Source organism: Artibeus jamaicensis, unplaced genomic scaffold (genome assembly GCF_021234435.1).
Source record: "Artibeus jamaicensis isolate MK-2021 breed Jamaican fruit bat unplaced genomic scaffold, CSHL_Jam_final contig_233, whole genome shotgun sequence".
Classification (NCBI taxonomy): Eukaryota; Metazoa; Chordata; class Mammalia; order Chiroptera; family Phyllostomidae; genus Artibeus; species Artibeus jamaicensis.
Window position 1 is genome coordinate 46,420,298 of NW_026521486.1, and position 27,465 is coordinate 46,447,762.

Consider the following 27,465-nt stretch of genomic DNA (forward strand, 5'->3'; position numbering starts at 1 on the left):
TGGCACCTTCCATCTATCTGATTAAGACACCGCATCCAGTTCCAAGTCACCTCATTTGGGACACCTGGCGCTAACAACACTTTTCAACCCCTCTCCCCATTCAGTGACACCCACCGGAAAAGATGTCCTGGAACTGTTAAAAGTGTTTTTCTTGGGGTGAACCACGTACACAACACACCCTTAAGAAAGAAAAATGTCGCTGTGTAGCCATTTGTCACCCCTGAGTGGATGAGATAAACTCCCCCAAATTGCTGCCTTAGTAACATATTTTATTCGTGATTAGAAAAACTAAGGAATGTTACGGGACAGGAAAAATAACTTGTTTATTTTCTTGGTGGTGAAGTGGTGGTAAGTAAATGAGAATTGGGCCGTGCACATGCTTTATCTGAACCACAACGCAGTGCGATCAATGAGTGGGAAACACTAGGTCCATAGGAGCCGTCTTCTCCCTTTGTCTTCCACTCCACCGGGAGTGTGGGGGTACCCCAGTTAGACAGACTTGAGGGGGCGGGGCTAAGGGGGCTGCATCGCCCCAGAGGCGAAGGCGGAGGCGCCAGGACGCCGCGCCTGCACCTCGCCTCTCAGGATGCCAGCCGACTCCAAGCAAGGTCGAAGGCAAGGCCGCAGGGCGGCTCCAGGCGCCAAGGAAGGGCGCGAAGGAAGCAAGGGCAGAGGGCACGAGGACGGGTAACGCGAGTGGCGCCAGTTTCGGGGGCGGCAGCGGGCGGCGCGTACGAAGAGTACCTCCCCGGGGAGAAAAGAGCCTCCGCACTGGCGGGGCGGGGCCCAGCTGGAAGCAAGGGGGCAGCAGGGAGAAGACGAGCATAGGGAGTGAGGAGGTGGGCGTGGCTTCCGGTGCGCAGCCGCAGTAGATCTCTGGAAATTTCCACTAAGCCTCCGAGTTCCTGGGCTGGGTAGGCACTTGCTGCCTCTTCGCGCCGGGGGCCCACGTGATGGTGATTCACCGCGTCGCCCCTGGAGCCTCGGGCGCAGAGAGGAGGGCGTGGGGAATGGAGGCGGGGGAGCGGAGGGAAATGGTTGTTGGGGGAGGGGACAACAGGTTTGAGAGAAGTGGAGTAGTGGGGGTGACTAGAGGAGCGGAAGTAGGGGCTTTTATTTCGGCCCCGCAGCACTGGAGCGGGGTCTCCGTCAAGGTCCCTGTATTCTAGCCTCGGCCAGCTGGTGAGCTGCCAAGTGCGCGCCAGCCACGCTCAATGGGGGCGCACCGAGACCTCGCCGGCGACTGGGGACATCTAGAGAGTCCTAAAACGTCAGGGCTAATTCTGGGGTGCTTTTGAGGAAAGCCGCACTGGGGCCTTGAAGGCCCGGGGAGTTTTTGTGAATGCGCCAGGCAGCGAACGGATGCCCTGCACAGGAGGTTGTAGTCTGGAAAACGATCATTCCCTGTTGGCATGTGTCCGTGCTTGTGTACGTGGCACCCGACGTGGAGAACTGGAACTGTGGAAAGCTGCACCAGAGGGAGGGACGAAGGGGTGAGGCCTTGGTCCATCATCTGCGCCCTGGGGCCCCAAAGGCACTGGAGTCTGTCAGATTCAAACCCCCCAGACGCCCAAGGAAATCTTTGGGGCTTTGGTGAACGTGAGATTGTAGTGCAGCTTTCTCCAGATGTTTCCCCGCTAAGACTTTGGGAAATCGGAATTCCTCTTCTGCTGTGTTGAGTAGGCATTACACAAACACCCCACCCGCGTCTCTGTGATCTTGTAAAAAAAAATGATAGTAGTTCGACTGTTAATCTCTTTTCTTTTTAAGTTCTTTCTAGTAATTGTGACTTTTTCCTCAAGTCATTTCATCAAGGTCTTGGAAACAAATTAAAAAGAACCCAAAACCTAGACTGAATTAGAAAGTTCAGATCTTTGTTTATCGACCACGTTGCCTGGGAAGACAGATTTGTGGGATTGTTCTGTCCAGGTTTCCTAAGGCCTCTGCTTGGGCCTTTTCCTCTCCTTCCCATCTCGAGGCAAAAGCCTAGACTAGGGATTGCTGCTCAACCTACCAGAAGTCTCTTATTTTCCGCATTGGTCTTAACCTTTGACTAGAGCTGTTTGTATTGTTTTCACATGGCTTTCTGCAAGTAGAATTAGTGTGATTATTAAGAGTAGCTAATATACTTGTAGTTGGTTGGGCCAGGCACTATTTTAAATTGTTTATAAATGTGTGAATATTTAATAATTTTTAACTGTGTGCGATGGGGGCTATTATTGTCCCATTATCTACCTTAATCTCATTCCTTACTGATAAGTAAATTGAAGCAAGGACAAGTTAGGTAATGCCCAAGGCCATACAGCCTGTAAGTGAAGGAAGTGCAATTTGCACCCAGGCTGTTCCAGGTAAATACCACGCTATGATCACTATGCTATAGAAATTCCCTATTAACAAAAGTTACTGTGTTGAACTATGAAATTTACATTTTGGTGGGATTTTTCTTTTTTTTTATTTAGCCTTCCTAAAATTTATTTTGGAGAGATAGCTAAATTTAGTTTGGATAGAAAAATGCAATTTTAAAAAGAAAGTCTTGTGATGAAATAATGCATTCAGAGCAGTATTACAATACGTTTTTCTTACATGTAAGATTATTGAAATATTTGCCCTAAGAACTTAATTATTTTCAGGAGAAGTTTTTGTTGTCATATACCTTTAGCTTCCAGTTCAGGGGTGTCAGACTCATTTTCACCAGGGGCCACATCAGCCTCATGGTTGCCTTCAAAGGGTTGAATGTAATTTTAGGACTTTATAAATGTAACTGCTCCTTAATAGTCAAGTGAGAGCTCAGTGCGGCCGCTGGGTAGAAACAAGGTAGAGGGTGGCCCACCTGTGCCCTATTGTATGATGAGCTCTCCAGGAAAATGAGGAAAATGACATCGAGGCTCTTCAGTTGTCAGTGTTTGATAAATATGTTGTACCCCCAAAGTGGACATCCTTGAAAATGTTGATGATATAATACCAGGTGAAAAGGGAATTTGCAAAAGAAACAAATACTGGATAGATGCAATAGCAGATACTATGTTTTTTCTTTCTAGAACCTTCTTTTCTGCCCTTGAGATTCTTCCTGATTCTCCAAGGCTGGGTTGCAAGCTTCTTCTGTGTACTTCTGTGGCTCCCCAGAGTCTACTCCTGTAGTGGGATTTAGGAAACTGTATTCTCATTGCTTTTTATCTGCCTCTACCTCCCAGGAGATTCTTAATTTTCTTGAAGGGCAGTCATCCTGTCCTGGTCAATAGTATGTCCCAAGAGCTCAACACAGTTATTTGCTTTAGAATAGAAGCTCAGCAATACTGTGCAGTTAAACGGGTGAGCTTATTGGTTATCCTCATCTTGTTAGGATGGACTGAATTGGGATTTAACACAAACTATGAGACCAGTGTACCCACTGGGAACAGAGTCTCTGTGTAGTCTTGGTCATGTATCTGTCTATTCGGTCAATCAGCCTCTCTCTCTTCTCTGTCTCTCTTTCTCTCATCTACACCACTTGCTGGAGGCCAGGGATATGTATTTTGTTTGAGTGTGTAATACCCCATTGCTCATCCATTATTTTGCACATAATAGTTTTTTGATGTTTATTAAATACGAACCAAAACAACCTCTGAAAACTTTTGTGCTGGTCAGCTAACTATTTCAGCACCCACTTAGCTCAGAGAGCAATAATCTTGATTTCGCAATTGGGTCTTTAGAATGATAGAATCATGGGATTTTTTTTCATTACTCAGGGACATCTTTTAACTGCTCTGTCCAATACATAGCCACTAGGCACACAAGGCTATTTAAATTGATAAAAATTAAATAAAATTTAAAAATGGCTTGTTGTGGGAGGAGCTTGGCAGGTCAGAACAGGCCTGATGGGAAACTCAGGAAAAGATGCTTTTCTTTTATTTGAACCACTTAGTTGATGATTGCTTTACTTTTTCTTTTTAAAATTTGGAAGTCCAATAAAGGAAAGAACTGTGCTCTTGTGGAAAAAAAAAAGCAAAGTTCCTTAATAGCATTAGTTACATTTCAAGTGCTAAATAGCCACACGTGATTAGTAGCTGCTCTATTGGGCAGCCCTAACATAGACTTTTCCATTATTGCAGGAAGTTCTATTGCACAAAGCTGATAAATTACAAAAAAAAAAAAAAAGAGGGTATAGTTTTATTATCTTAAATATATCACTATTACTAAAAAATACTTCAGATTGCTTACAGTTTTATATGCTAAGAAAAACACATTATATCGAATAAAATTTTCTTCCTTAACAGCTGTATTTAAATTAATGTACATTTAAACATTCAGAAGAACTGGTGGTTCAAAGAGATTTTTCTTTGTATTCCTTTAGAGTGAATATTCACCCCAATTGATAAGTTTTGAATCTTAATTTTTTCTCATTAAAAATACTCTTATCAACTTGAGTCACTGCACAAGTTTGACATTCATTAGATTCAGCTGTGCCTTTTAAGCTTGCATGATTGAGAAACTAAGATACTCAGTAATGTTGGTAAAGGACAAGTGCCAGACAGTTTTGGGCTAACCAAATATATATTTAATGACATCACACATGCAATACAGACAGTTCTCAGTTTACAAACACTCTCTTCAGGAGCAGCCCAAATATAAACATACCGGTGTACTCTCTTTAAACTTCTCCTTAGAACAGTATCACCAAGGTAGCCATTGTACAAACAAGTTTTTCTCTTTTTTTCACATTTTTTAATTGATGTTCAAGTACAGTTATCTCCTTTTTTCCCCACCCCAACCATCCCAGCCTCCCACCCTTGATCTTACCCCTCTTTGGTTTTGTCCATGTGTCCTTTATAGTTGTTCCTAAAAACCCTTCCTCCTTTCCCGGCATTGTCTCCTCCCACCTCCCCTCTGCTTACTGTCAGTTAATTCTTTTATTTTTTTTATAATTTAAATTTTTTTAAGATCTTATCTTTAGAGGAGAAAGGAAGGAGAGAGGGAGAGAAATATCAATGTGTAGTTGCCTCTCTTGTGTCCCCTGCTGGGACCTGGCCTGCAACCCAGGCATGTGCCCTGACTGGGAATCGATCTGCGATCCTCTGGTTCGCAGGCCCGCGCTCAGTCCACTGAGCTACACCAGCAAGGGCCTGTCAGTTCTTAATTTCAATGTCTCTGGTTATATTTTGCTTGCTTGTTTGTTTTGTTGATCAGGTTCCACTTATGAGTGAGACCATACGGTATTTGTCTTTCGCGGCCTGGCTTATTTCACTTAGCATAATGCTCTCCAGTTCCATCCATGCTGTTGTGAAGGGTAGGAACTCCTTCTTTCTTTCTGCTGCATATTATTCCATTGTGTAAATGTACCACAGTTTTTTGATCCATTCATTTACTGATGGGCATTTAGATTGCTTTCAGCACTTGGCTATTGTAAATTGTGCTAGAACATTGTGGTGCATAGGTTCTTTTGAGTTGGTATCTCAGGATTCTTAGGGTATAATCCCAGCAGTGGAATTGTCAGGCTAAAAGGCAGTTCCATTTTTAGTTTTCTGAGGAAATTCCATACTGCTTTTCACTGTGTCTGTACCAGTGTGCATTCCCACCAACAATGGGAATTTTTGGTTTCCACTGTTCTCCACATCCTCTCCAATACTTGTTGTTTGTTGATTTGTTTATGATGGCCATTTTCACCAGTGTGAAGTGGTATCTCACTGTGGTTTGAATTTGCATCTCTCTGATGGCTAGTGATGCTGAGCATCTTTTTATATGTCTCTGGGCCCTCTGGATGTCCTCCTTGGAAAAGTGTCTGTTCAAGTCTTTTGCCCATTTTTAGTTGGGTTTTTTGTCTTCCTAGAGTGGAGTTGTGTGAGTTCTTTATATATTTTGGAGATCAAACCCTTGTCCAAGCTATCATTGGCAAATATGTTTTCCCGTACAGTTCATTCTCTTTTAATTTTAATGCTGTTTTCCTTAGCCATGCAGAAGCTTTTTATTTTGATGAGATCCCATTTGTTTATTCTTTCCTTTATGTCCCTTGCTCTAGGGGACATGTCAGTGAAAATATTGCTGTGTGGGATATCTGAGATTTTCCTGACGATGATACAAAATTTTTTTTTGATACAAATTTTTAAATAAGAAAATAAAAAAATTAATCTTGGAATTTTTAGAGAATGTATAGCTTGAGTTGTGGAAACAAAAAGAAGCTGTGAAAAACCCTGGGGAATTGGGCGAGGTTATTTTCACAGAGGAGATTTGCTTAGGTGGTAACCCCCTGACAAAAGTAGTCTAGTTCCACTTTTGCCCATCAGGCCCCGCCCCTTTGTGCTGAGCATCTCTCCCATTCTTAAAACTCTCCGGTTTCATTTGTAGTCCACTTTCAGTTCTATTAATTCAAAGTTTTGAGGTCTTGGGCAAGTTTGCTAGCTTCTCTGAGCCTCAGTTTCCTAAATTATAAAATATGAATAATACCATGCTGGTTGTCAAGAATTAAAATTTATTTGAAAATACATTATAGATTAGAAAATAATATGAAAACAAAGGATTATGATTATGATTGTGTACATGATTAAATGTCCACCAGTGTTGTGTATATGATGGGAACCTGGTTTATCAGAATATTTAAGCCAGTTGATGGTTTGAAGGTTCATGGTGGGGGAAGGGATAGGTGTTCTGGGAGTTGGAAGAGAGATTTAAAAAAGGAGAGGAAAGGTAGTGAAAGAAAATAGTTGAAAATTTGTAAGGAGGTTAGGTACATACCACCTTTTCCTTTAAGGAATGAATGTAATTGCATTTTCTCCTTTCTTCTTCCGTTTCATTGATTATTCCTAAGGCTAAAGTTTCTGCTTTACATCCTAATTCATCTGACATCGCATGTTTTGAAAAACTTAGCGTTGCTTGCTTTGCTTTTCCAGTAGTCTTTTGCTGATGAAGGTTCTGTGAAGGGCGAATTCAAAGTACAGCTGCCACAGCACAGGGGTGGGAAAGTGATGGTTGTAGTTATGGGGGTGGGGGGCTGGGCAGCTACGCCTTCAGCTCTCCAAGAAGCAGTGCCAGTCACAGACACTTACTGGCCTAAGGCAAAGGCAGCAGTAGTTAGATCAGACCAAATCAAACCAAACCAAGCAAAAACAAACAAATAAAAATATGGCAAAGGAGAGAGAAGGAAGTGGGAGAAGAGAGAGAGAGAGAACAGGGGAGTGAATGGTAGTGGGTAAAGAGGAAGGGAAGGACACCAACGAGAATGATGGATAAGCTTGTAGTTCTAAGCACAGTACATGTATTAGCTCATTAAGCCTCCTGACAAGCCTGTGAGGTAAGCACTGTTATCATTATCCTCATTTGATAAATGTGACAACTGAGTCCCAGAGGTGCTCAGCAATTGTTCTTAATGTCACAGCTCCTAAGTGGTAGAAGTGGGACTTAAACTCAGCCACTCTGACCCTGGAGTATGTTGTGATCTTCAGCACTACTTTAGCAGTCCTCAAACTTTGTGGTCTTAGGACCCTCCTTGTACTTTTAAAAATTCTTGAGGACTACAAAGAGTTTTGTTCAGGGTGTTGTATCTATTGATATTTACCGTATTAGAAATTAAAACAGCCCTGGTTGGTGTGGCTCAATGGATTGAGCGCGGGCTTGTAAACCAGAGAGTCACTGGTTCAATTCCCAGTCAGGGCACAGGCCTGGGTTTTGGGCCGGGTCCCCAGTCATAGGGCGCGTGAGAGGCAACTGCACATGGATGTTTCTCTCCCTCTTTTTCTCCCCCCCTTCCCCTCTGTCTATAAAAATAAATAAAATCTTTTAAAAAGGAAATTAAAACGTATTCAATTTATTTAAAAATAATAATAAACCTGTAGTATGCTGATACAACATTTTAAAGTGAAAATGGCTATATTTCTCAAAATAAAAAATATATAGGGAGAATAATGGCATTGTTTTACAGTTCCGTAAATTCCTGCATTATACTAAACCTCTTCCAGTGTGACATTGGTTAAGAAGAGGGAAGAAAATGAAAGACGCTGAGGATAGAAATGGTGGGAACTCAAGGCCTGTCTCAGTGACACCCTGATGTAGCCTGAAGGAGGAAGACACAATAACTGAAGAATCGTTTCGGAACAGCTATAGAGCAGCGCCTGGGTTTTCATGCCTATTAGGTTGTTTGTGTTCTATTTATCTACCTATTTACAAACATATATTTATATACAGGTATATAAATAAGTATATATGTATATGAATTTGAAGGTCAGTAAAAAACTTTGAGTCTAGTGAGGGTCCTGAATTGGAAGAGATTTTTGAGATTATCTGACTAATTTTATGGTGGGAAGTAGCTGAGGTCGGGCAGGAAAATGACTTATTGCTGGTTGAACTGCTGGTTAGTGGCAAGACTGCTGGTAGAACCCAGGGCTCCTGTCTCCTCATTCCACTTCAGAATATCATGTCATAGAGATTAATTATTCAGCCATTAAATAAATCTATATCCACCAGAAAAAATTTTGCGAATTGGCAACTGTATAATTTCTGGTAAATTCATGTACTTCATCAATGCCATTGTGAAAATTGCCCTTCTCCCCAAATTTCCTCTCCCAAAATGTCTTGGTCTCTTTGATATTTTGTTAGGACTCATTACAATTTCTTGCTTATTGCCTTTTGTTTCACAAGTACTGTTGAAGAGAATATGGGATTGATATTGGAAAGAGGGTAAGAATATGAGAACCGGCAGTTCCGAGACATCTGAGAACACTGGCCAGTATCTGTTATCTGCAGGATCTGCTTTTTCTTAAGGATGAGCATATTTTGGTCCACAGGTTACCAAGACAAGCACATTCCTGCCAACATGATCCTTGGACAAGCTGTTCTGGAATTTGAACTTGCTACTGAAAAGGGGTTAAGTCCAGGACACACACACTCATTTCAGTGGGGGGCGAGCCATAGTTGGCTATGTTAGCACCTCATTATACAACAGTTCCAGGATAAAGTGATTCCAGATGTGCTCTCAGCAAGTACCTAGTACTTAAGTGTTTAACCCATTAGGCTAAAATCCACTTTCTGAATTTTTGGAGAAGACAGACATTAGTTATCTAACTAATCATTCCTAGTTACTTTATAAAGTTGATTCTAAATTGGCTATAATTTGCAGTGTGCTTCATGTTGGGTGATTGTAACCATATGAAATGTATCTATTTACGTATACATATATTCATACATATATCTTTGATCATAAGTTCATTTTTGGGTACTGGTTCAGTAATCATTAAGTTTCTTTTTCTTGGAAGTTTCAGTTAGAGACGTTGAGAGAACATATATCTAAGAAGTATTCTAGTTTCCTGCTGGACAGTGGCTTCATAGGTGCTTAATCAAGCTGCTTGGATTCTGAAAAGTAAATGCTGTAGGGGAGTCCTGGTTACATCCCCTCTCCCCCCATTCTTTTTAAACACTATTTGAAAATTTTCACTTCTTCATAAGCTTTGTAACCTGAATTTACAAAGAAGAGTTGAAGAGAAAAAGTGGCGAATGCTTTCTCTGACAAGGCAGGTTATTATTAATAGTATGGGATGTCATATCACTTGGCCCCAGAAGGGGCCTGTGATGAGAGCTCAGGTGAGCATTTCATCTTGCTTTAAAATATTTCAGGTTTGTCTGAAGAAACTATGCTTTCTGTTGAGTACAAAGGGAAACTTCTTAGCTGGTGTTTGCTTACTTTAGTTGAGAACATTGCATTGTAATGTGCTCCTCTGGTATGATACTAAAAAGTATTTTTAAAAATTTAGGTATTATGTCTGGCCTCCAGGACCATTGCATTTACATGTCTAAGACTTTAACATCAGGCAGTGATTTTGAACCAGAGTGCTTCAAGAACTTTTACAACATGAAATACCTGACTGTTTAGTCAGGGGCACTACCTTCTTTTCCCTAGGACTGTCAAATAAAGAAAAAAACAGCCAACATAACAATAGCTGTCTAGTGTGAATGATTCGAAGTTATACCTGTTTTATTGTCAGATCAACAAAAATATAACATTTTTTGTGGAAGTGTTAGCTTAAATTAAAAAAATCTCAGCATTCGTCTTTGCCGTGTCAGTGGTGGCTTAGGCAACATATCACTAGTTAAAATTAAAACAAAAATGGTCCTTAGGACTAATCCTTGTGAAACATCGTCGAGGTGCTTCCATCCAACTGCGGCTACATTTGGAGGATAAGAAGGTGAGGAAACTATAGATAGCAGAGTGTGAATGCCATTGCTTAAACTTTAAGTTTCAAGCTTCAGACTGGGGTCTCGGTAGCTAACAATTTGTATTATTTCCAGTTGGAGATAAAGACGTTTGGTGTTACCCACCAGCCAGAGATGGATGTGGTCTGTGTTTGGATTGCCAAGCATTGTAGTTTAACAATGTGAAGAGCTGCCCTGGCCTGGTAGCTCAGTTGTTTGGGACGTTGTCCCCTATATCACAGGTTGTGGGTTCGATTCCTGGTGAGGGCACATATCTAAGCTGTGGGTTTGATCCTGGGTAGGAGCATGTACAACAGGCAACCAATTGATGATGTTTCTCTCTCTCTCCCTTCCTCTGTTCCTAAAATCAATGAACATTTCCTCAGGTATGAATTAAAAATTATTAATGTGAAGGGCTTACTCTGGAGGAAATGAAAAAGTTGTGATGTTCCTTAAGTCATTTAGGAAGTCAGTACTGAGTCAGCCAGGTAGGATTTGCTGGTCTATATGATAATTATCCTTATGTTATTTTAGTCCTTCAGATTCACCCAGCATTTCACTTGCAGAAAGGCCCTTCTTCCTCCTGGCAGACAGTCCCATTCCAGGGTGCAAGGCTTAACAAATAGAGTACAGACTGGATTTCAGCCTGTCCCACCTCCTCCACCCACAATTTAGTGCACTGTGCAAACTGCACATTGAATGTGGTTGCCCTGAGAGCAGGTTTTTTAGTGTTTTCTGTTTTCTCGGGACATATGTTGTTAATTCTGTTGAATCTTAGTCTATTTAAATAGTTGGGATTAGGAAAGAGATGGTTTTTGTCATTGAATCCAATAGACAATTGCTAGTTACTACTAAAATAAGCCACAAGCATCTGGCTGATAGTCCAAGACTATTTTCTATCATAAGTTTTGTTAAGGCACTTAATTTAGGGTTAAGGTCCTAGTGAACCTTACATGAGTTTAAAAACAAGGAAAAAGTCACTAGAATATTAAACCCTTTTAGCCATTCATTATATTTCTGCAATTCCTTTGGTCCCTTTTTTTCTACATGCACTTACAATTTAAGATGATGCATTTTATTTCCAATGGTTTGCAAGTTGTAACTGAAAGACCGAGTGCTTTGAAAAAGCCCTGGCTAAAAACCGTCAGTCTACCGACAGACTCATGTCAGGAGTGGCCTCCCAGATTTGTGGGTTTTGGCCTCTCTTGTTTTTATTCAGCATTTCTTTTCAGTATTGTGCACAATTTAATTCCTTATTGGACATGCAATAGATTAAAATCACATTGAAATTTGGACTTCAACCAAGCATAGCAGAAAGTTTTGACTCTTTGACATGATCTCCCCAGATTCTTCTGTTACAGACAGTCATCCTGAACTTTGGAAGACATGGATCAGGTATAGCTCTGCTACCCCACAAGGAGAGCGCCTCCTGTAAATAGAAGTTATTGTTTTATTGTTTCAACTCTATTTACTTTAGTTATTAGGGAAACTTAAAATAACATCTGTTGTTCTATTCTTATCCTTTTGTGTTTAGAAATCTTTCATTTCCATTTCCATCTCCTGCTGTCTTTTCCATTCTGAAATAAGTAGGAACTTTTTTTAGCTCACTCATGATATGTCAGCTCTAAAAACAGTTGTTTTGATTCTACCTAGTAATAAGCAACACGTATTCAACACATTATAGTTTCTAAAGTACCTTTCAAATGCCTTACCACACTTAATCACCCTGTGCTTTGGAGATGGCTGTGATTTTCTCCATTTTTATAAACTGGAAAACTGAAGCTCTGAGATCCACACACTGTGCTATCCAAAGGATGTAGGAAGAGAACCAGTCTTTTAATCTTTTACTGATTGAAAAATAGAGATTTATCCCCATACTTTCCAAGGGATTAAGTAGTACTACAATTTAATAACAACTTTTGCTTGCTTGATTATGTGTAGCACTGCTTGTGTGGTGGGAAATATCTATGTTGGTAGTTAGCCTATGAATTTGTCTCAATGTGTTTATTTTATTATTATTTTTTTAGAGAGAGGGGAAGGGAGAGAGAGAGAGAGGGAGAAACATCAGTGTGTGGTTGCTTCTTGCATGCCCCCAACTGAGGACCTGGCCCGCAATCTAGGCCTGTGCCCTGACTGGAAATTGAACTGGCGACCCCTTGGTTCTTAGGCCGGTACTCAGTTCACTGAGCCACACCAGCCAGGGCTCAACGTGTTTAAATAATCTTTTGTAATGATTTAAAATTCTTAGGGTTTTCAGCTCAAGCTAGACAAAAAGGACAATAAACAAGTCTTGGGCAAAAAAAATATTGTTGCACAATACTTAGCATATCTATAGCCTTTCAAATAATCAGAGAGCCTTGCATTTTTGTTTTGCTTATTGTGTGTCCCAGATAATTTGAAAACTTTCATGTTTTCTAAGTTTTTTCAGGGTGTACTGATACTCAAATAATTTTGAGCTGCTTTTAAGAGTATCCAGTGCCTAGCATATGAGACATTTAATACATTTCAAAGAAATGATTGAACTGTTCACTATATGAGCAAATGGCAATTTGTAACTATTTCTAAATGCAAATTAGTCACATTATGTTGTTTTAAACTGGAAGGTTTTGACGTAGTCTGAACTGGTATAGGAAAAGGAGCAAGGACTTTGGAATCTAAGAAGGTCTGAGCTTGCTGCTATTTACTATACCTTACTAAGGTAATAGTTTCCCTGATCTTCAGTCTCCTCGCCTGCAAATTTGGGAATATATTACCTGCCTTACAGGGTTACTGTAAGGATCATCTGAAATAATGTATAGATAGTATCCAGCACTCTGCTTGATGCATGAAATGTACTCAAAGTTCATGCCTGGCATTTTAAGAAAATAGGCATAGCTAGATACGGTGGCTCTGAATGATTGTAATTTTAAAAAGATTAAACAGGTAATAAGAAGTATTACCTGTTAAAGTATGTAGTAAACAGGTGAGAAGAATATGAAGAGATTGTGTGTTTTATGTGTATAGATTGTTTCTAACCTTCCCATTCTGTCTCATCAGCATATATGTCTAAGCCTTTGCCATTACTATCCTGCCTTGAATACTAAAAATATTATACATATGACATTATCCTAGCTCTGCAAGATTCCTACATTTGCTATGAGGCAGTGAGTAGCCTGAAGTTTCCGAAGATGTGCAAAGACTAATTTAAGTCCTGTCCCAGAGATGCACGTAATCTTTAGGACTCCGAGGGGCAGGCAGTTGGAGTGCTAGGGGAGCAGTGTGGATGAAGTGGGGCACTTTTCAATCTCTCCTTGCACCCTGGCCAGTGAACCAGTGGTGTGGCTTTCTTCTGTGTCTTCAGGAACCACCGAAGCTGCTACGGCTACTGTCACTGATCAGGAAGGAACATAATTGTTAGCTACTGATTATTGGTAGTGGGATTGTTTAAAGCAGAGTGAGACGGCCAAGTCTGTTCCTGAGGAAAGACCCCGTCTGTCAGTATTCATAATCAACCAAAGTCACATAGCTGTCATTTTTTGATATGATTTAGGGATATGGCACTTACAACATTTGTTTATGTAATTTAGCATTCACGCTCATGATGATTAGATTGTATATTATCTGATTAACCATTGTGTATAAAAATAAGCTGCATAATCCATAGCATAAAATACTCATGATGACATTAGGAGTTCAATAAACTATCCTAAATTTTATGTGGAAGAGCAAAGGGCCAAAAATACCTAGATAATTTTTGTAGAATTTTAATATCAAAAATTACTATGAAGCTTTAGTAATCAAGGCAAGATAGTAATGGCAAAGGCTTAGACATATATGCTGATGAGACAGAATAGGAAGTTCAGAAACAAATCTATACACATAAAAACTTGATATATAGGAGAGGTCATATTGAGGAAAAGTTTAATGATTTAGTAATGGTTTCTGGTCCAATAGGGAAAAAAAGTAAAATTAGATCCCCATATCAGGCCATACATAAAAATCAATTATAGGCATATTAAAGTCCTAAATGTGAAGAGTACAATTTTTAAACATCTAAAACAAAATATTTTATGATCTTGAGATAGGTAGGAATTTCTTAAACAATGTGCAAAAAGCAAAGAAAACCATGGGTAAATAAACTTGACTATGTTAAAATTGGGAACTTCTGTAATTAAAAGATATTTGAACAAGTGAAAGACAAATGAAGTAAGAAAGAGATTTAAACATAAAAAAAATTCATGCACAGCCTGGCTGGGTAGCTCAGTTGCTTAGAGTGCCATCCAGCATGCCAAGGGGGGGTTCGATCTTGTGTCAGGACACATCTGAGAAGTGACCAATGAATGCATAAATAAGTAGAACAACAAAGCAGTGTCTGTCTCTCTCCCCCTTCCCCCTCACTCCCTTTTTCTCTAAGATCAATTAAAAAGTTCATGCACAGAATATATAAAGAATCTTTATAAATCAATAAGAAAAAGCCAATCCTGTAGAAAAATGGGTAAAATACATGAATAGGAAGTACACAGAAAAGAAAACCCAAGTAGCCACTATATTCATGAGAACATAGTGATCAGGACAATGCAAAATTCAAACTCTCAGAAGATAGGATTTACCTCCTATCAACAGAGAGCAAGTGTTGGTAAGGATGTAGAACAAAGAGAAATCTTATGCATTCCTCATGGGAGAATTTCACTGGTACTTCCACTTTGGGAAACAATTTGACAAAATTTAGTACACTTGAAGATGATTCTAACATATACCTGCACCTCCACTGCTGGGTGTAATCCCTAGAAACTCTTACAGCACCTGCTATATAGTCCTGAGCCAAGTAGGAGCTCAGTAAATAGATTTTAAAAGAAGAAAGGAAGCGAGGAAGGAGGAATATTTGTATTACTGGCTTTTTGCTTTGTTCTGGGACCGCTTCCTTGCCATGGTGGTCCCAAATCCCCCTACTGGTCCGTCAACTCGGTTGTAATTTTGGGGATCTCAGAAGATTAGCTTCTACACATCTGCAAGATGGTAGGTTTACTACTGTGAATGGAAGTAACAATCTTCATTAACTGATGCATTGAATACGTTTTGTAAATGTATTTCCTTACATAACCCACAATGCTATAAATACTAAGTTCTAATTACATATGTAAAATGAGTCTAATGTGTAAGATGAGATGCATTAATACATTATGGGTAGCACAAAATATTGGTTATTATTGGATTTTACAATTCTATTGGCAAAGAAATATGAGACCTGATGCCCTGAAAAGATAAAATGTCTTTTCAGGCATATAATAAAAAAGTATCCCACTGGTTTATGAAGAAATGGGTGTGTTCTTTTAGTAAATATTCATATGCACCAAGCAAATTCTTTTATAACTATATTCCTACGATCATAGAAAAATGGCTGCTCTTCTGATAGCTGGAACAATGTGTGGTTACCTTGGCAACAGCATCTTAGTTCCTGCTCCCAAGTACCACCTGGTGATTTCAAGTGTAACAGCTGTGCAGCATCTACATTTCCATTGAGCAAATAAAATGCATTCATGCATCATCTTATGGAGCATTTAAGAAGAAATGAACTTGCAAATTTGGGTAAGAAGGGAAAGAAATAGCACTACATATTAGCAGAGCCAGTTGAGGTTTAAAAGCTCTAACTGCAGCCTTGGAAGCATGCCTGAGGCAGCTAAGGCCACCGCATAAGCGCCATCAAATCTCGAGACAGATTTTCCATCAGAACTCTGATATTCATTTAGGCCCAGTAGACCAAGAATATTTTCTTTTCCCTTACTAAAGATGTGTACTTTTAAGTGGAATTGGCACTCTCTATCCTAACAGGCATTGAAATAAAATGGTTGTATACCTATCACCATGAGAGGAAGAAGAATGTGAAGAAAACAGTGCTCTCAGTTTCATTCTTGTGTCGCAGTGCTCCTTATTTAACCCAAAGTATAGGGACCTTGAGACCTAGTCGTATTTAAAAAGCCAAATCCTATGGCGAATTCCAATAGAATGAGTTTTATGGGAACTTCTGAATTAGGTAGTTGAGTGCTAGAGGGTAAGAATAACATTGTCAGGCTTCAGGGTCACAGCGAGTTAAGGGATGATTTGTTGTCCTCTTAAAAGAAAAAAAAAAAAAAAGCCTGAGCCCTGGTTGGTGTGGCTCAGCGGACTGAGTGCTGGCCTGTGAATGGAGGTCACTGGTTCAATTCCCAGTCGGGGCACATGCCTGGGTTTCAGGCCAGGTCCCCTGTGGGGGGCATGCGAGAGGCAAGCACACACTAGTGTTTCCCTCCCTCTCTTTCACCCTCCCCCTCTCTCTAAAATAAGTAAATAAAGTCTTTTTTAAAAGACCGGACAAGTAATTTAAGATATATATTTAATTCCCTTCACCTTTCAACTGATTATGATTCTACACATGTGGAAAAAATTAGAAATAGAAAAAAGTATATAGAAGCAAGAAGAAAATCACTGAAGATCCTAACATTGTTAATATATTGGAAATTTTTTTTACTCTTGTTGATGCATTTTTCACCTTTGTGCTGTATTTTATTTTTATTTTTTAAAAAAAACTTTATTTACTGACTTTAGGAAGGGGGGAAATATCAATTTTTTTGTTCCCATGATTTATACATTGATTGGTTGTTTTTTCTTTTATTTTAAATACTCGCCCAAGGATATGTTTATTGATTTTAGAGAAGATATGGGGAAGGAGAGAGGAAGGAAGGAAGGAAGGAAGGAAGGAAGGAAGGAAGGAAGGAAGAAAAAAAAGAGAGAGAGAAAGGGAGAGACATTGATCAGTTGCCTCCTGTCTAGGCCCTGAACAGGGATTGAACCAGCAACCTAGGTGTGTGCCCTGACTGGGAATTTAGCCCTCAGCGTTCTGGTGTATGGGATGGTGCTCCAATCAAGTGAGCCGCCCACCTAAGGGCTCATTGGTTGCTTCTTGTATGTTCCCTGAGTGGAGATTGAACTTGTGACCTGTGACCTGGATATTTTGGTACAATGCTCTAACCACCTCAGCTACTTGGCCAGGGCCTGTGCTGCATTCTAGAAAGAGCTACTGAAGTTATTCATCCACACTACAGTTGATTTTCTGTGGTATCAATAATCATTGTTGCTTTAAAGGAATAGTTTAATTCTGATACTGCGTTTTGAGTTTGCTTGCATTTTTTCTTATTCCCCTGGCTTCATACTCTTTTGTCCTTTGATCTTAGTCCATTTATTCTTCAAGTTCCTTCTTCTTATTTCATAGAGATCATGTCTTCATATGTTTCTAGTTAGGTTACCAAACAGGACATCAGAGTTTTCTTGGTACTATAGAATCTCTTCAAAGGCATCAAGTTGCTCTTGTCCTGTCTTACCCTTGGACAGGGAGCAATCTATCCAGCCCAATATAAATAGGGTCTACAAAGGGTCCCTAGCATGCTCCACTTGATTCTCAGAATCCACTTGATTTCCCTCTTGGAACTAAAATAAACACTGAAGGCTTGTTATGTGCAGCTTCTGTCCAGTTTTTAGGACTTAAGATTCCTTTATTCAGTTAATTCCATACATACCTGAGTCCTTACTATGTGCTGACACTGTTGTGGGTGCTGGGGTTAGGGCAGTGAATTAAACAAGCTTATGGAAAATAAGTAAATCTGTAATTGTACAACACAGATTGTAACATTAAGCTTCTGGTAAGGGAGATAGGAAGTTAGGGAGGCAGTTATTTTACTTTGGGTGCCAGGGAAAGACCTGCAGACCATAACATAATATTTGACCTGACCTGAATGGAGGACATGAGTTCTCTAGTTATCTGAAAGAAGAGCATTGTCAGAACCGGAATCAAAGAGGGCCTTTTAAGCCGTTCTAAGGCTTTGGCTTTTATTCTCAGTGGAATGGGGTGCTGTTTTAGGGTTCTGAACAGAATGAAGCCCCAGAAGGTAAGTGAATCAAGCGTTTTAAGGAAGAGGGAGTGACCAGGTGTTGCTGACAGGGTGAATGAGAGGAGGGCTGAGGACTGACAATTGGGTGTAGCAACATGGACGTCATTGGTGACTTTGCTGGGAACTATTAATATTTCAGGGGAATCCTGGGGATGAAAGCTGTTTGGAATGGATTCCAGAAGGAATGAGAGGAGCTGGCCAGGAGGCAGACTATAGGCTACTCTAGAGGAGTTTTGCTCTTAAAAGGAAGAGAAATGGGGTGATAGCTGGAGGAGGATGTAGGACCAAGAAAGTTAATTTTTTTAATGGAAGAAATTATTATAGCACATTGGTTTGCTGGGAATGATCCACTAGAGAATAAGAACTCAATGAGGCAAGAGCACATGGACAACTGACGGAGCTATATCTTGGAGTAGGTGAGGGGGGATGAGCTCCAGGGCACAAGTGGCAGGAGTATGAATGCTCAGTCATGGCTGCAGGAGGGAGGATGGGATGTGGGCACAGAGGGACCCGCATGGGTTGGCACATAGGCAGCCATTCGGTCTGCCTCCGCTGGTCTCTCACCAGCAGTTAGTATATTTGGCAGACTGAGGTGCCATCTGCCATTCTTTGTAGCATGTGCACCAGTGCACTGCCTGAAAGGCCAGCCCTCTGCCTCGCCGCACATAGGTGCACAGGTACAGGTGCTCTTCCCAGGCCTGTCTTGTCCTCCCCGCTTCGTGTTGCTAAGCAAGTACTACATTTATGTCCATTTTGCAATTTAAAAAAAAGCTTGGGTTCAGACTTGTTTAGCGACTAATACAAGATCACACACTGACAAATGATAGAGCAAGGAATTGAACTCAGATGTTTTCACTGTTTCTGGGTTCTTTCACAATGCTATCAGGTTGGATCCAGGAAGCAGGAGAGGGATATTTTATTTCTGAAGACTTGGAGATGTGATGTCTTTCTCCTGCCCTTGTCTACCTAGGAGGCCACCACAGCGATGATTGCGAATGCACAATCTATGCAGGTACACGAGCCTTCAGCAGGTGCTGGAGACCTCCAGGGGCATGTGGCTTACAGATTTCCTCGTTACCCCATTCACTGACTAGAGCTTAAAGCACCAGGAGCAGCTCCTTCACCATAGCCTTTGTGGGACTGCCCTTGAACTGCATCTTCCTGCCTGTTCATCCTCTGGCCACAGCCACCTTTCGGTTAATGCTTCCTTCTTCCTTTGGCTCTTTAGAACTGGGGAGAAGCAGGATTTTGTGCTCATTCAATTGCCCTTAACCAGGGAATAATAGAATTTTGAACGTGGAAGGAACAATTCCAGGACCTCTGGTTTAATCCTCTCCTTACGCACCCCACTTTTTTCCTTGCTACGTTGGCATCTCAGCCATCACCTAACATCTACTTCTAGAACTTTCTACTCAACGAAGGAAGACATACATACATATGTGTGTGCACATGTACACATGGGCTTTGTTTCCTTTTGGAAGAAGTTCTAAGAAAAAACATGTGAGAGTTGAGCTTGAAAAGTCTCTCTGCTGTTCCAAGGATGGTCCTTGCAATCATTAGGTGGGGCTGCTGGAGGTGGGCTTTAACATGCTTTCTGGCAGTTACCCTATTTGTGATGCATTTTCCTCAGAATCTGTTACTTGGTATTAAGTGAGCTGTACATTCCAAGTATCAGGTGTTTCCTATTATTACATGTACGTAATGTGTATTCAGTCTGCATAAACTATTGTGTCATGTCACAGCTGACCAGTTCAAACCCCTAATGATAATGATGAAAGAAAAGGGTGGTTTAAATATGAAAATAGGACATGTAACCAAGGGGTATATTTAGATGATAAACATGCCTGAAAATGAAAGTTTAGAATAAAAAGTATTTAGAATAAATATTAAAGTGTGCATATATACATATACATACATATAGGTACAGTTACATATGTAAATGTTTTTAGAGCCATACATTGATGCTCCTATGACTCAGAAGCATATCCACTAGAAAACATCATAGGAGAAAGAAAGATGTTTCATGTTTCATTTTATCCCTTACAAAGTCTTGCAGGGTTTCTCAATTTGATTTGCTGCCCTTTGCAAAATCTTGCCTAGAAAGGCCCCTTCCTTGTGGAAAAGCTCAGGCATGGGTATGAGCAGAATCAGTCATTTTGATGAGAATAAGATGAAGCCTTTACTAGCATCTCCATATATGTTGATCGTGTGGGGGTGGAGGTGGAGGGTTAGGCAAAGCTAGAATTAGTCACATGAATTACGTGCTTGTTTGGACACTGGGCCCTGCTGCCCCGTCCGGTGCCAGTGAGCCCTGCAGACAGCTTCAACACCACCGCTCTGTTTCTAGCCCACGCATATAAAATTCCAGGCCAAGGTACAAACCACAATCCTCCCTTTCTTGGTTTTTCATGCAAAAACTATTTTAGAATAAATTTAAATGTCAAACCTTCATGAACGTTGAACAGCAGAGACTTCAGCTCCCTCGGTTCACAACATGGCTTAAAAATTTTTTTAAATTCTGATGGAAGCGCTAAAATTTTAGAGGTCTATATTTTTCACTGAATTTAAATCCTAGAGAGAGACAAAATTGCTATGCTGGAGGAATAGGATAAAAGAAGAAACATGGAAAAAAGCGTAGATATCAACAGCAACCCTTTTATGCCACGGAGAGGCCCAGAGGCCCCGTCTGTGAATAACACTGCAATGGCTGCTTTATGCAGTACGTCAGCAAACAGGATCCCCACGCCACCGAAAACCCCCAACCTGACCTAAACAGTCACAGACATTTATGAATATACACATAGAGTACGTTGCAGGAAGAACTTGGTGTTTTCTCCCTCAAATATTTTATGCACACATTTCACTAAATGCACATTCAGTGTTCATAGTCTGAGTCATAGAAAACACATTTTTAAAAGCAGTCCTAGACAGCATGAAACACTTCCCCCCGAGGTTCTAGGAGGTGCAGTCTTCATTGGTAACAGAAGGCGGGGAGTTTTATGACATGTCTCTCGTTTCAAGGAGCCTAAATTGTGGTAGAGAACCTTAGGGAATCGGGTCATCAGGCAATTTAAGAGAACTTTTGTGGAGCTATATGAGAATGGTATAAGACCATAAAAAGGAAAGATTTCAAAATTAGAAACTGAAAACAAATGTCCAGGCAATCTGGAAGAGCCTTGAGGTAGAAATGGTTGAACCAATCACGGTGCTGTATGTGATCAAATGCAGTGCTGGAGTCCGGGTCAGTAGGGTGTGTGGTTTAAATCTAATGCAGTTACATTTACTGTGGTTAATGTGTTGCAACTTTACTTGCATTTCTGTCATCTGTGCTAGACTATAACCATTTCTAGGACAAGGTTGCATTATGCTTTATTTTTTATTCAAAGCCCACTGTGTTTAGTATGTGTTATTGTATAGAAGACACTAAAAACATTGCTTCCTGCCATCTCAGTGCATAGTGTTTGGTTAATACAGCATCTTCCAAATGTCAGTCATTTGAGTAACTGCCTCACAAGTTTTGCCATAGCTGTTTACCACCATCATTATTATTATTATTTCAAGAAAGTGATTTTTGCTGATAGAGAACTAAATATCACGTTCCAGAGTAAGCCTGTTATTTTCATTCCATTTTCTTTTAGTTCAGCTTATGCCAAGGAGACAGTTCCAGTTTACTCATGGTGTGTCTTTAATAACTCCAACATTAGGAGATCTTCTCTGGAACTAATATAGAGGCTTCTGTAGGCAGCAGTTATCTGGCTAGAAGTGAAAAACATTGCTTTGTTTTTCTTTCATTGTGTTTAGTTTTAGGGAAAGTGATACTAATTTTCTGCTTATGGAAGTGACAAAAATGTCCTTGTAACATATACTTAAGTTAAAAAAGAAGAGTTAATTTAGAGAAACGTAGTGCATCAGTTATCTGTTGCTATATAACTACCACAAAACATATTGGCTTAAAAACAATGGCATTAGGATTCTGTGGGTTGGCTGGGCTCAGCCGGGCAATTATTCTTCTCCATGTGATGTCTGTGGGGCTATTTCTGTGGCTTGAGAATTTGGTGAGAGCTGGAAGGTCCAAGATGGCTTCACTCGTGTGTTTGGCAGCCCAGTTGGAGTGGGCAGAACGGCTGCAGCAGGCTGAGTCTCCCTCTCTCCACGAGGTCTCTCATCACTCAGTAGTCTGGCCTGGGCCTTTTCCCGTTGTGGATGGATCCAAGAGAATGAAAAAGAGGGCTGCAAACTCTCTAAAGGCCTAGACCCAGAAGTCACAGGTTATCACTTCGGGAACATTCTTTTTGGTCAGAACAAGTGACAAGTCTAGATCCGTGAGGAGGAGAAAAAGACTTCACATCTTTTTGGGGAGGTTGGCTGCACGGGTGACCAGAGGTGGGAGGAATCTGGCAATCTTTTTGAAAATAATCTACCATAAGCAGTAAGTAAGTAATAGGGCAAATTGTAACAGATATGGCCAAAAATTGTGAGGTATTTACTCAAATGACTGGTATTTAGGAGATGTGGTATTTGTCTAACATTAAATATTGCACTGGAGAGTAAGTTCATTGCCCTTTTTTAGCACCTTATATGCACTAAGCATAGCACTATGCAAAAAGGGGTTAAAGGAAAAAGATAAAAAATGATGCAAGTTTATCTGAGAACTGTTTATTTTAGTGAGAGAGTTAGGTGTGTAACTAAATAATTATAAAAAAATAACCATGATGCATGTTACAGTAAAAGGTTTAAAATATTAGTACTGACATTTTATGTAAAGAATGTGAATTTCTTGGGCCTATGAGTTTTATCAGGTCCTAGAGAGTGTGTGATAACCTAAAAGGACCTAAAATGCACTGAATGAATCAAGAGACGCAGTGGCGTGACACACAGGACGACAGCTGCTAACGGCAGTGCAGGACTCCCCAGAGGTGGTAACACGGCTGGGAAAGAGGGGTGATTGAGGAGGAGGATTGGTTTGAGTTGGAAGCCAGTTATATGGGGAGGAGGGAGATGGGCATAGGAAAAGGAGGAGGAAAGTGGTGGAAGAAGGTAGGAATGTGGGGAATTGGAGAGAGGGTACGGGGGGGGGGAGTTAATTCCGGGGTGACTGAATTTTCTAGCTGGGGAGAATGGTAGATATTAGAGAATATAGGAGAAAGAGTGGGTTTTCTGGGAGCATCTTTCCAGAATTCAGTTTGTTTTTCCAAGTTGTAATTGAGGTCCCAATGTAGTAAACCAATAGACAATTGGAAATGCAGATCTAGAACTTACTGCCTTGTGCCAAGGACCTTTACAGGATTGGATAGAAAGCAGTGACTACCTTAGGGGAAGTGATGCCCATGGTCCCTTGGAGCTTACATTCTAGTGGGGTTGGAGCAGGGGCAAGATGGGGAGAGGGACAATTAGATTCACACAGATTTTACCTGATATTAAGTGCCAAGAATAAAATAAGTCTTATTAATGGAATAGAGAAGGTTGGGACAACTACTTTAGGGTAGTAATGTAACTGGAGGCAGCCTTTTGAAATGCAACTCAAAGCTAGGAAGAGGGACTACCTTATTTTAACTTAATAAGGTAGTAAAATTATACTAACAGGAGATTAACCTTTGCAATGAAAGGTTTTCTCACCACCTCCCGCGACCCTGACATCTGAATCTTTCCTATCTAATGGGCAGGACACCAGAGGAGTGGAAACTTCAGGGACAGAGGACAAGAGAGGAGTTGAGAATGTGTGAAAGAATGTCAAGGGAGAGTCACTAATTGACCACTGATGAGGTGTCCCCATGGGGTTCTCAAAATTAAGGGACTGTAAGCCCTGGCTGGTGTAGCTCAGTGGATTGAGCACGAGTCTGCGAACCAAAAGATCGCCGTTCGATTCCCCGTCAGGGCACATGCCTGGGTTGCAGGCCAGTTCCCAGCAGGGGCCAGTTCTCAGCAGGGGATGCACCAGAAGCAGTCACACATTGATGTTTCTTTCCTTCTCTCCTTCCCTTCCCTTCTAAAGATAATAAATAAAATAAAAAAAAATTAAGGGATTGTGTCCCACTCACAGAGTTAGTGCCTAGGAATAAATTAACTAGTCTAGCGATGTCACTTTCTATCCCTAACTGTACTTTGAATGTTTTACAGGATGGATGACATCACCGTATGAGATAGATGACATCACTGTATGAAGTAGGGTACATCGCTTAGACTTGGGTAAAGAACGGATTGCACAGTCTTCTGGGTTCGGGTGTGTTGATTTGAGGAAGTGGTAGGACCCGCTCCTCCCTCACGGTCCAGAGGCAGTTGTGTGGACCCCGTCAGCGGGAATGATGGGTTGAGAACAGGCTGCCTTTGAATCAAGCTACCACCAGGGAGACTTTGTCTCCTGAGCATTCTGTCCACCCCAAGGCAAGGATATGTTTAATTTTTAAGAGAATTATGTATTATAATATTATCCTGATTTTTCAGTTTTTCATGTCTGAACACATCTCCCCACTCCCATGAAGAATGTATAAAATGTTAATTAGGTAAATTTGTTTATGTCAGTAATTCTGACAGCATCTACTTTGACTCATGTCATGATGTTCCTCTAGATTTAAGGTGAACAAGGATGAATCAGTTGCTGACATGTGAAATTACAGGATCCCATAAAATAAAACCTTCAGTGACTAGAACTTCTCATTTTAAAGCTTATGAAAATTTCAGATATTGGATGGGCAGAAAAGAATTTAAATGATTGGATCTTTGGATCTTTTATTATTATTTTTTAACCTTAGGTAAAATATCATTTCAAAACTACAGCTTTTTGGGTGTTACCACATACTGTGGGCAGAACTAGCAAGCAAGGTGCCATTCTACCTGCCATAGCTCTAGGCCTCATTCTGAGAGAAGAGGTTTGACCTTGGGAATTATTTAGATGGTTATTCTGCCATTTGCTATCATCACCTTGATTAAATCCATGAGTTGTGTTATTCAAAATACAGAAATTTATCAGGGAGGAATGAATCCATCCATCAAACACAGGTACTGTATAGGACTGTAAAATCCCCAAAAGTACATATGACAGAAAAGTTGAAGAAAATACAGGCTCAGTGTCGTGGAGTCACTCTTTTCCTTCACGCCGCGGTTTGTGACTTCGACTATTTCGGCCACAGCGTAAACCTCTGGAGTCAGACCACTGACACGTTTGTCATTCTCTTGTCCTGTCCTGTAGTTACTAATCCGATGGAGGTGGCAAGGACGCTCTCAACACACAACGCCTCCTGTCAGGGGAAAATGGACACCTTCAGGCCCGGTCCCTGGGACACTGGCAGCAGGCTTTGCTTTAAGTCTGTCTCTTGGTGCAGACTCTTAACTTGGGAATCCGAACTGTTCATCCTAAACTTCATAATGTAAGGGAGGGAAAGGAAACAGTGTTGGTATTTTTTGTGTTGGTGGTGAGTATACTACCCTTACTACTACTATTGTTACTACTCCTCCTACTACTTACTACCAGTAATAATAATACAAACCATAGTAATTGCCTGGTACTATGTTCTCAGGGCTGTTTTAAGTATCTTCCATACATGAACCAATTTAATCCTCACAGCAGCAATTGATACCATTCCTATCATTATCTCCATTTACGGAGGAGGAAACTGAGGCCTGGAGAAGTTGTCACACATCTGTGACGTGGAGGAGCTCGGGTAGGAGTTGGTGCCGGAGGGCGAATTAGACCGATAGTACAAGGGAAGAAGATAGGACTTTTTCTGTAAGGTGGAAAGAGTCACTTGGGAGAAAGCTGCTACACCTTTGAAGCCACTCCTCACCCTAAGGAGAGGGAGCCTTGTCAACCTCTCAGTCCCAGCCCTTTGCAGCTGCCCAGGTTCTGCCCCAACACGTGAAAGGGTCAAAGATCGGGATAGAGGCTGCGTGGGGCCGCTGCTGGCACCCTCCTCATCGGTAGCCTTGCATCCCAGCCTCATAAAAGGTTTGAGCTGGAAGGATGTCTGGAAGCACACTAAACTCCCCCACTTTACAGAGAGGGCCCTGGGGCACCGCACAGACTTAATGTTGGGTCACAGGGACACCTTTTCTTTGGTCCTAGGAAAGCATGTTTTGGGGGGTCGTGAGGTAGTTGACTAAACAGGAATCTGGAGCCTGACTCATTTGTTTCTTTCTTTACCTTCTGTCCCTGATGGACAGGAATGACAAGGATAAAGATTAGGATAAAAGGGAGGAGATCCTACCAGATTTTATGGAGAATTATGTGAACAGGAAGGAGACCTTCAGGCAGGATTTATTTATAGCTCTGTGGGATGCACAGATTTGTTTATGGGGATGAGCATTCAGGAACTGTGAAGTTTAAAATTTCAGTGTTCTTAGTAGGTGCCCAGAAGGTAGTCATTATTTTGGTTTTCATATTGATGCTATTAGGGAAAGTCAGAAAATTCAGCAAATCTCACTTCCTCACAGAAGTTCCTGCTGGCCTCTCTTCATGAGTGCTTCTAGCCGCGGCCTGCTTTGGTGCTCCACGTTTTGGGCATGCGATCATCACTTTTACCTGGGCCCTTTGGTGTGGGTGGGGGTTCTACTTAGCACCGCTCACTGTTGCTGTGTTTTATGCTAGTCCTCTTATTACTGGCAATGAAGTCCAGGAGTGTCCAGAAAGTCATTCCCCTTTCCACCTCCTAATTATGCCTCTGGGTACTTTACAGGAAGGGTGACATTTTTCACTTGACAGGCACCATTATAGTACAGCACTGCCTCTGTCCCTCTTTATCACTTTTAATAACTATGAAATCTCTTACATGGTGTCTAGAGCTTCATAAACATATGTTGATGGCACTATTTTATCAGCCCTACAACAGTCAAGGTCACGGACAATGTGCCGGAGGAAGGAAGACAGTGAACACAATATAAATAGATGTGTAGTTTGAAAATGACTCTCTGTGGTGTGGGAACATTCGTTGGCAATGAGAAGTGATGTAATGCAATAATAATTTTATTTTCCTTAGGGAAGTCTCCAGGTGTATGCCAAATGCTTACTCTATTTAAGCTGATTGGTATCTTACCATGTCAGAGGTTTAAACATTTATCATAGTTGCCTCATGACAATGAAAAATGAATTAAAAGATAAAAATAGAGCAAAGGTGCAGTTGGGTAGTGAAAAGTTAGCATCTGATATGTGATTTTAACTTAAGAAGTTTAAGGGAAACATGAAAACAATACAGCTTACACTTTGTCATCCCAACTTTTAATCATAAGCACTGGGACCATTTAGGTATTAAGTTGAAATACTACTACTGAATCCCATTTCCTGCCTCTTGACCTCTCATTTATTCTCAACAGGTATATTGTAACAACTACATATCTAAAAGGTATATTAGTTTTGTTACTCGGTACTCAAAAATGTCCCCAAGTCACCAGTGTAGACTTGATAGTACTCCCAGGATCTGGG

The 27,465-nt window shown here is 40.9% G+C and overlaps 1 long non-coding RNA gene across 1 annotated transcript in view; it reads left to right on the forward strand.

Annotated features, from left to right (window-relative positions):
* The first annotated feature begins 555 nt into the window (after window positions 1–555).
* The window catches only part of LOC119049879 (uncharacterized), a 69,189-nt gene continuing 42,279 nt past the window's right edge, over window positions 556–27,465 (forward strand). Inside the window, exon 1 of the long non-coding RNA XR_005082632.2 lies at window positions 556–687. This is a non-coding gene — a long non-coding RNA (uncharacterized LOC119049879). The remainder of the gene's footprint in view (window positions 688–27,465) is intronic.